The 7702-nt window shown below is 37.9% G+C and overlaps 1 long non-coding RNA gene across 1 annotated transcript in view; it reads right to left on the reverse strand.

Annotated features, from left to right (window-relative positions):
- LOC135230295 (uncharacterized) overlaps nt 1–7297 on the reverse strand; it is a 37656-nt gene extending 30359 nt beyond the window's left edge. The window contains exon 1 of the long non-coding RNA XR_010320943.1: nt 4384–7297. This is a non-coding gene — a long non-coding RNA (uncharacterized LOC135230295). The remainder of the gene's footprint in view (nt 1–4383) is intronic.
- Nucleotides 7298–7702: the final 405 nt, after the last annotated feature.

A 7702-nucleotide genomic window follows, 5' to 3' on the forward strand; every position in this document is an offset into this window, starting at 1 on the left:
CTGCAAAACTCACCCACCTATGCACTCTAGGGAACAGGGGCACACTTTCCTCACAGATACTCAAGGGCAGTTGTCAACCCCATGCCTTCCTCAGTGCATGAACCCCTACTCCAGCCAGATACCTGTGTCTAAATCAATCACCCATGCTTACTTAGGACTGTAGGTGAGAGCTTGCACCACACACTTGGTGACTGACTATCTGGACACCTGAGCTGAATCCATGCCAGACAAGTGAATGGACTCTTGGGCCCATATACCATAGTAACAGCTCTCACCACCTGGTGACAAAAACATTAAGCTTCAAAGGTGTCAATAATCAAACTAACTCACTCAAGCAACCTATTTGGCATATCAAAACAAAACAAAACAAAACAAGAAGCTAGGACACAGTAAGCAAACATAAAATAAATAAACTTAATAATTTATAAATGGCTTGGAGACAACGGTCAATATCAAATTACATAAAGAGGCAGGCCAAAATTGCTTAAGGAAGCTCCCAAAACAGAGAATCAAGAAATCTTCCAGATGAAGACAACTTCCTGGAATTACCAGAAGTAGAATACAGAAGATTAATATACAGAACTCTTCAAGAGAACAGGAAGGAAATCAAGCAAAACACAGAACAATCCAAGCAGCACACAGACAAAATGTTAGAAGAAATTAAACAGATTAGACAGAGCATAGAGAGAGAGAGCAAACAGAAATTCAGAAGATTAACAAATAAAATTTCAGAATTAGACAATTCATTAGAAAGTCATAAGAGCAGAATTGAGGTAATGGAAGTCAGTATTAGTGAGATTGAAGATAAAGCATCAAAAAATGATGAAACACTAAGAATTATGGGGGACTCTGTCAAGAGTGATTGGAGTACCACAACAGAGGGGGATAACAGAAAATACAGAGAGAATTGTTGAAGAATTGCTGGCAGAAAACTTCCCTGATATCTTGAAAAATGAGAAGATATCTACCCAAGATGCTCTTTGAACCCCACATAAGGCAGATCCCAAAAGAAAGCCACCAAAACATATTATAATCAAATTTGCCAAAACCAAAGATAAAGAGAGAATTTTAGGAGTGGCTAGGGATAAACGAAAAGTCACCTACAAAGGAGGGTCAGTAAAACCAAGCTCAGACTACTCAGTAGAACCATGCAGGCAAGAAGGCAATGGGATGACATACATAAAGCCTTGAAGGAAAAATATTGTCAGCCAAGGATTATATATCCTGCAAAATTGTCTCTCAAATATGATGGCAAAATTAGGAAATTTCTGGACAAAAATAAAAGTTTAGGGAATTTGCATAAACCAAACCAAAATTACAAGAAATACTAAAGGGAATCCTCCAGTTAGAAAGTCAATAACATCAGATAACAACCCAAAATTAGAACACAGGACAGAGCAACCAGATATCAACACAGATAGGGAAATCACAAAAATAAATCAAAGCTTTAAAACACTCAAAACAGGAAACATAGATATCATTATGTAAAAGATGGCAACATTAAAAGAAAAAAAGGGGGAATAAAAAATGTAGTCATAGATCTTTCAGATGGAGAGGAAGTTAAGGCAATATAGATACATAAAAGATTGGTTTAAACTTAGAAAAGTAGAGATAAATATTAAGGTAACCACAAAGAAGACTAACAATCCCACACATCAAAATTAAAAAAAAAAGAAGAAAAACATAAAGACTCTGCAAATGCAAAATCAACAACAATGAAAAAGAGGAAAAGAAAATATATGAAGAAAAATGACTCAGCACAGAAAATTAAGTGGAACAAAGAAACTGTCAACAACACACACACACACACAAAGCATCAAAATGACAGCACTAAACTCATAAAAAAAACTCATACTTATCAATAATTACGCTGAAAGTAAATGGACTAAATGCAGCAATAAACAGAGAGTGGCAAAATGCATTAAAAAAAATGATCCATTTACACGCTGCCTACAAGAGACACATCTTAGAGTTAAAGACAAAAACAAACTAAAACTCAAATGATGGAAAAAAATATATCAAGCAAACAACAGTCAAAAAAAAAGCAGGCATGAGAATTTTAATCTCTGACAAAATAGACTTTAAAGAAAAATCCACCACAAAGGCTAAGGAAGGATCAATACACCAGGTGGACATAACCATAATAAATATTTGCCAAGAAAAGGACTCCAAAATACATAATATAAACTCTAACAGCATTGAAAAAAGAGATGACAGATCCACAATAATACGAGACTTAGACACACCACTTTCCGTGAAGGACAGAATATCCAGAAGGAAGCTCAATAAAGACATGGAAAATCAAAATGCCACAATCAAACAACTTCACCTCTTGGGCCTATACAGAACACTCCAACCAACAGCAGCCAAGTATGCTTTCTTTTCCAACATGCAAGGAACATTCTCCAGAATAGACCACATATTAGGCCATAAAGCAAACCTTAACAGAATCCAAAACATCAAAACATTACAAAGCATCTTTTCCTGACCATAAAGCCATTAAAGTAGAAATCAATAACAGAAAAAGCAAGGGAAAAAAAACAAATGCATGGAAACTGAAAAACACCTTGCTAAAAACTATTGGGTTATAGAAGAAATTAAGAACAGAATGAATAAATGCATAGACTCAAATGAGAATGAAAACACATCCTACCAGAACCTTTGGAACACAGCAAAAGCAGTGCTCAGGGGTCAATTTATAGCAATAAATGCACACATCCAAAAAGAAGAAAGGGCCAAAATCAAAGAATTAGACATATAACTCTAACAAATAGGGAACAGCAAAAGAAGCCCTTGGGCACCGGAAGAAAACAAATAATAAATATTAGAACAGAATTAAATTAAACAGAGACTAGAAAAACAATCGAAAGAGTTAACAAGACCAAAAGCTGGTTCTTTGAAAAGATCAATAACATCAATAAACCATTGACCGAACTAACAAAAGAAAAACATGACAGGACGCAAATAGCCCAAGTAAGAAATAAGATGGATGATATCACACAAACCCAACTGAAATTTCAAAGAATCATAACAAAATACTATAAAAAATTGTACTCCAACAAATTTGAAAACCTAGAGGAAATGGACAAATTTGTAGAAATGCACTTCCTGTCTAAACTAACACAAACAGAGGTAGAACAACTAAATAAACCTGTAACAAAAGAAGAGATTGAAAAGGTAATTTTAGAATTACCAAAAACAAGGAAAAAAAGGCCTGGCCTGATGGCTTCACTGGAGAATTCTATGAAACTTTCAGAGAACAGCTAACAGCACAACTACTAAAGGTATTTCAGAGCATAGAAAAGGATGGCATACTCCCAAACTCATTCTATGAAGCCAGCATATCCCTGATGCCAAAACCAGGTAAAGACATCACACAAAAAAGAAAATTACAGACCTATATCCCTCATGAACTTAGATGCAAAAATTGTCAATAAAATTGTAGCCAATAGAATTCAACAACATATCAAAAAAATAATTCACCATGACCAAGTAGGATTCATACCAGGTATGCAGGGACAGTTCAACATTAGAAAAGCAATCAAAGTAACCCATCACATAAATAAAAGACAAAAACAACATAATCTTATCAATTGATGCAGAAAAGGCATTTGACAAAGTCCAACACCCAATCATGATAAAAACTTTCAGCAAAATAGGAATAGAAGGAAAATTCCTCAACATAACACAGGGCATTTATACAAAGCCAACAGCCAACATCATCCTAAGTGGAGAGAGTCTGAAATTATTCCCCTTGAGATTGGGAACCAGACAAGGATGCCCTTTATCACCACTCTTTTACAACACTCTGCTGGAGGTCCTAGCCAGAGCAATTAGGCTAGAAAAAGAAATAAAGGGCATCCAAATGGTAAGGAAGAAGTAAAAGTATTTCTATTTGCAGATGATATGATCTTATACACAGAAAACCCTAAAGAATCCTCAAGAAAACTACTGCAAGTAATAGAAGATTTCAGCAAATTATCAGGGTACAAGGTAAACATACAAAAATTAGTTGGGACTTCCGGCCAACTTGGCACCATAAACAGAAGCACTACACTGTCCCATCCACAGCAAAGACCTGAAAATTTTAGTAAAACAGAGAAAAACATCAGGTCTGGAACCTGAAGTGTCAAATGAAAAGATAAAGAATTTGGCCAAGCAACGATTGGAATAAGAAACTGACAGAGAACAGAGAATGAGGAGAGATACATGTGGAGGCCCCATATCAACTAGCGCAAGGATTCACCAACTTGGATTCCTGTCTAAGATCAGTGCACAGGGAGCAAGGGAAAGCAGCTTCACGGACCTCCCAGCAGGAGACAGAGCATCTGGTAATCAGCAATACATGCTTTTTCACCACCCATCCTCTCCGCACTGCTCTACCTCTGTGCTTCCTGGTTGTCAGCAGTGGCTTGGCCAGCCAGGAATTGAAGGTTCTGTGCCGCTTGGATTCACCTCACCCACATTGGAAATCAGTGGACAGGGAGTACAGGAAAGTAGCTTCACGAAGTCCCCAGCAGTTGACAGAGCACCCAGTAACCAGAGATATACCCTTTCCTAACCCCCAACCTTCTTCCCTCCCCTGCACTGCCACCTCTGCTTCCTGCCAGCCACAGTCTCCTGGCCAGGAGGCAACTGCTTCAGCTGGTGACTGTTTGGATTCACCCCACCCACGCTGGCGGGCTCCCTGAGTGCCATTTCTCTGTTGCTGTTATTGCTTTTTTTCCATTTCTTTGGTTTCTTCCATGCTTGCCACCACCTCCCCCTCCTTTCTCTCCAATGCCTGGCTCCATGTGCCATCTTTACTTCCTCTTGAAAGGTCATGAAGTGCCACTCAACTGGGGAACCACTCCCCCAGCCCAAGACACCAAGCTGGTGAAATCACTGGGGCTTTTTTTTTTTTTTTTTTTTGCCATGTTTTGTTCTGCTTTGTTTGCTTGTTCATTTTCTTTTTCTTTTCGTGGCTTGCAAGCCCCTTCTAGCTGGGCTGCACTGCATGACTTAGGAGCCACTCCCCCAATCTGTGCAGCCACATCGGTGGGATCCCTGGGCTCATTTCTTTTTTTCTTTCTCTTTTTTCCCTTTCTATTTTTCTTCACGTCTCAGTTCGTATCTCTCTGTACTTATCTGCTTTTCCTGTCTCCTGAATAGGTGCTGCTGTGTGACATCATCTATACCACCTCTAGATAGGCTGTACGGCACAGCCTGGCAGCCACTTCTCTGATATTTGCAGCCCCATTAGTGGGATCCCTGGGGGCTTTTCTTTTTTTTTTTTTCTTCAAATTTTTAACAAGTGATTGTTTTTTTTCTTTTTCCCTTTTGTTTTTCTCCATTTATCAGTTCCTCATCTCTGCATCCCAACAGCAAGCTCCCTTAGGGCCCTTTTTTGTTTGTTTGTTTTTGGATCTTGTTTCTCTCTCCTTTCTCTCCTCTTTCCCCTACAAATATAAGCTCCACACATCACAACCTCCCCCCTCCTGCTTGCCTACATGTACCATGCACTGAACATCACACCCCCAAGCAGCACAGGCATGGCCTGCCCTTCAATTTCCCAGCCCACTCTGTTGACCCTAGTGCATACCACAAACAACCCATCCTAGCCCCTCCCCTTCAGCTGAGCCTGCCTTGCTGCACCATAGCTGAGCAACTGGTTCTGCCCATTGGACAAGGAGGTGAAAACTATCGTGACCACAGACAAGTAAGCAACAAAGAACACACAGCCTCACTCCTCAGACATAACCAAATAAAACAAAAAAGCAGGGTGAAACAAACAGAGGTACAATGAATAAATGAAGAAAATAACTACTGAATGTCCCAAAGACAACAGACAATATAAAAAATAAAAAATAGACAGTATGTTTCCAGTAGGCATCCAAAATAAAACACCAGATGACTTTCCAGTAGAAGAAAAGACACTAGAGCCACATGATAGGGAACTCAAATCTCTAATATTCAGAGCTACCCAGGAGTTGAAATAAAAATCAGACAAAAATGAGGAAAAAATAGAGAAAGTCAAGAAAAAGTCAGGAAAATTCATGGAAAATACAGACCAAAAAAAAATGGAAGATTTCAGCAAAATAATACAGGAACAAAAAGCCAAAATAAATTCACAGCTTGAAATCATACAAAAACAATAATTAGAAATCCAAAGATAAACAGCAAGATTTCAGAAATGGACAGTGTCATAGAAGGGCTGGAGAGTAGGTTTGAAATGATGGGAGACAGAATCAGCAAAACTGAAGACAAACACTTGGATACAACTCTGTTTGAGGAAAAACCAGAAAAAAAGAATGAAGAACCCCGGAGAATTTTGTGGGATACAATCAAAAGCAAAAACTTGCAAGTGATCTGAGTTCCAGGACAGGGGGAGAAAACGGAAAACACAGAGAGGATCATGGAAGAATTGTTGACAGAAAACTTCCCTAATATCAAGAAAGATGAAAAGCTGACCATCCAAGAAGCTCAACGAACCCCATATAGGATAGACCCCAAAAGAAAATCACCAAGGCATATCATAATCACACTTGCTAAAACCAAAGATGAAGGAAAAAATCCTCCTGGCAGCTCAAGAAAAACAAAAACTCACAAAAGGAGGAGAAACAATAAGACTACGATTATTCAGCAGAAACCATGCAGGCAAAAAGGCAAAGGGAGGACATATATAAAACTTGGAAAGAAAAAAGTTGCCAACCATGAATAAAGTATCCCGCAAAACTCTCATTCAAATATGATTGTGAAATTAGGACATTTCCAGACAAACAAAAATTAGGAAATATGTAAAAACCAAACCAAACTTACAAGAATTATTGAAGGGAGTCCTTCGGTCAGAGAATAAACAACATCAGACCACAGCCTGAATCTAGGATGCAAGATTGTACCAGCCAGGTGCCAACATAGGAAATTAGTTCTCAAGGGCTATCCAAACCAAACAAAATACAGTAAGGAACCCAAGAGGTTACTGTGTACATGACAACAACATCAGAGTAATAAAAAAAGGGAATAAACTGTGTAGGTACAGAACATTCTAAGGGAGAGGAAGAAAAAGTGATACCTAGGTTCAAACCTAGGAAGATAAGGGTAAATTTCAAGGTAACCACAAAGAAAGTTAACAAACCTACTCATCAAAATAAAGAAGAAAAACATAAAGTCTCAATTTAAAAAAAAATCTACAAAAACAAAAGAAATAAAAAAGAAATCCACAAACAAAAGGAACTCAGCACAAGAGAGTACAAGGAACAAAGAAAATGTTAAACCCAGTGCCATCAAGTTGATCCCAACTCATAGCGACCCTATAAGACAGAGTAGAAAACAAAAGGAATACAAAATGTCAGCAATAAACTCACACCTACCAATAATTACACTGAATGTAAATGGCCTAAATGCACCCATAAGGAGACATAGAGTAACAGAATGGATTTAAAAAAAAAAGAAAACAAGATCCATCAATATGCTGTCTACAAGAGACAAAGACATAAATTTTTTAAAAATCAAAAGGATAGAAAAAATATATATCAAGTAAATAACTACCAAAAAAGAGCAGGAGTGGCAATACTAATTTCAGATAGAATGGACTTTTTAAAAAATCCACCATGAAAGACAAAGAAGGGCACTATATAATGATTAAAGGGATGATCAATCATGAAGACTTAACCATAATAAACAGCTACATGCCCAATGACAGGGCTCCAAGATACATAAAACA

Source organism: Loxodonta africana, chromosome 2 (genome assembly GCF_030014295.1).
Source record: "Loxodonta africana isolate mLoxAfr1 chromosome 2, mLoxAfr1.hap2, whole genome shotgun sequence".
NCBI classification, from domain to species: domain Eukaryota; kingdom Metazoa; phylum Chordata; class Mammalia; order Proboscidea; family Elephantidae; genus Loxodonta; species Loxodonta africana.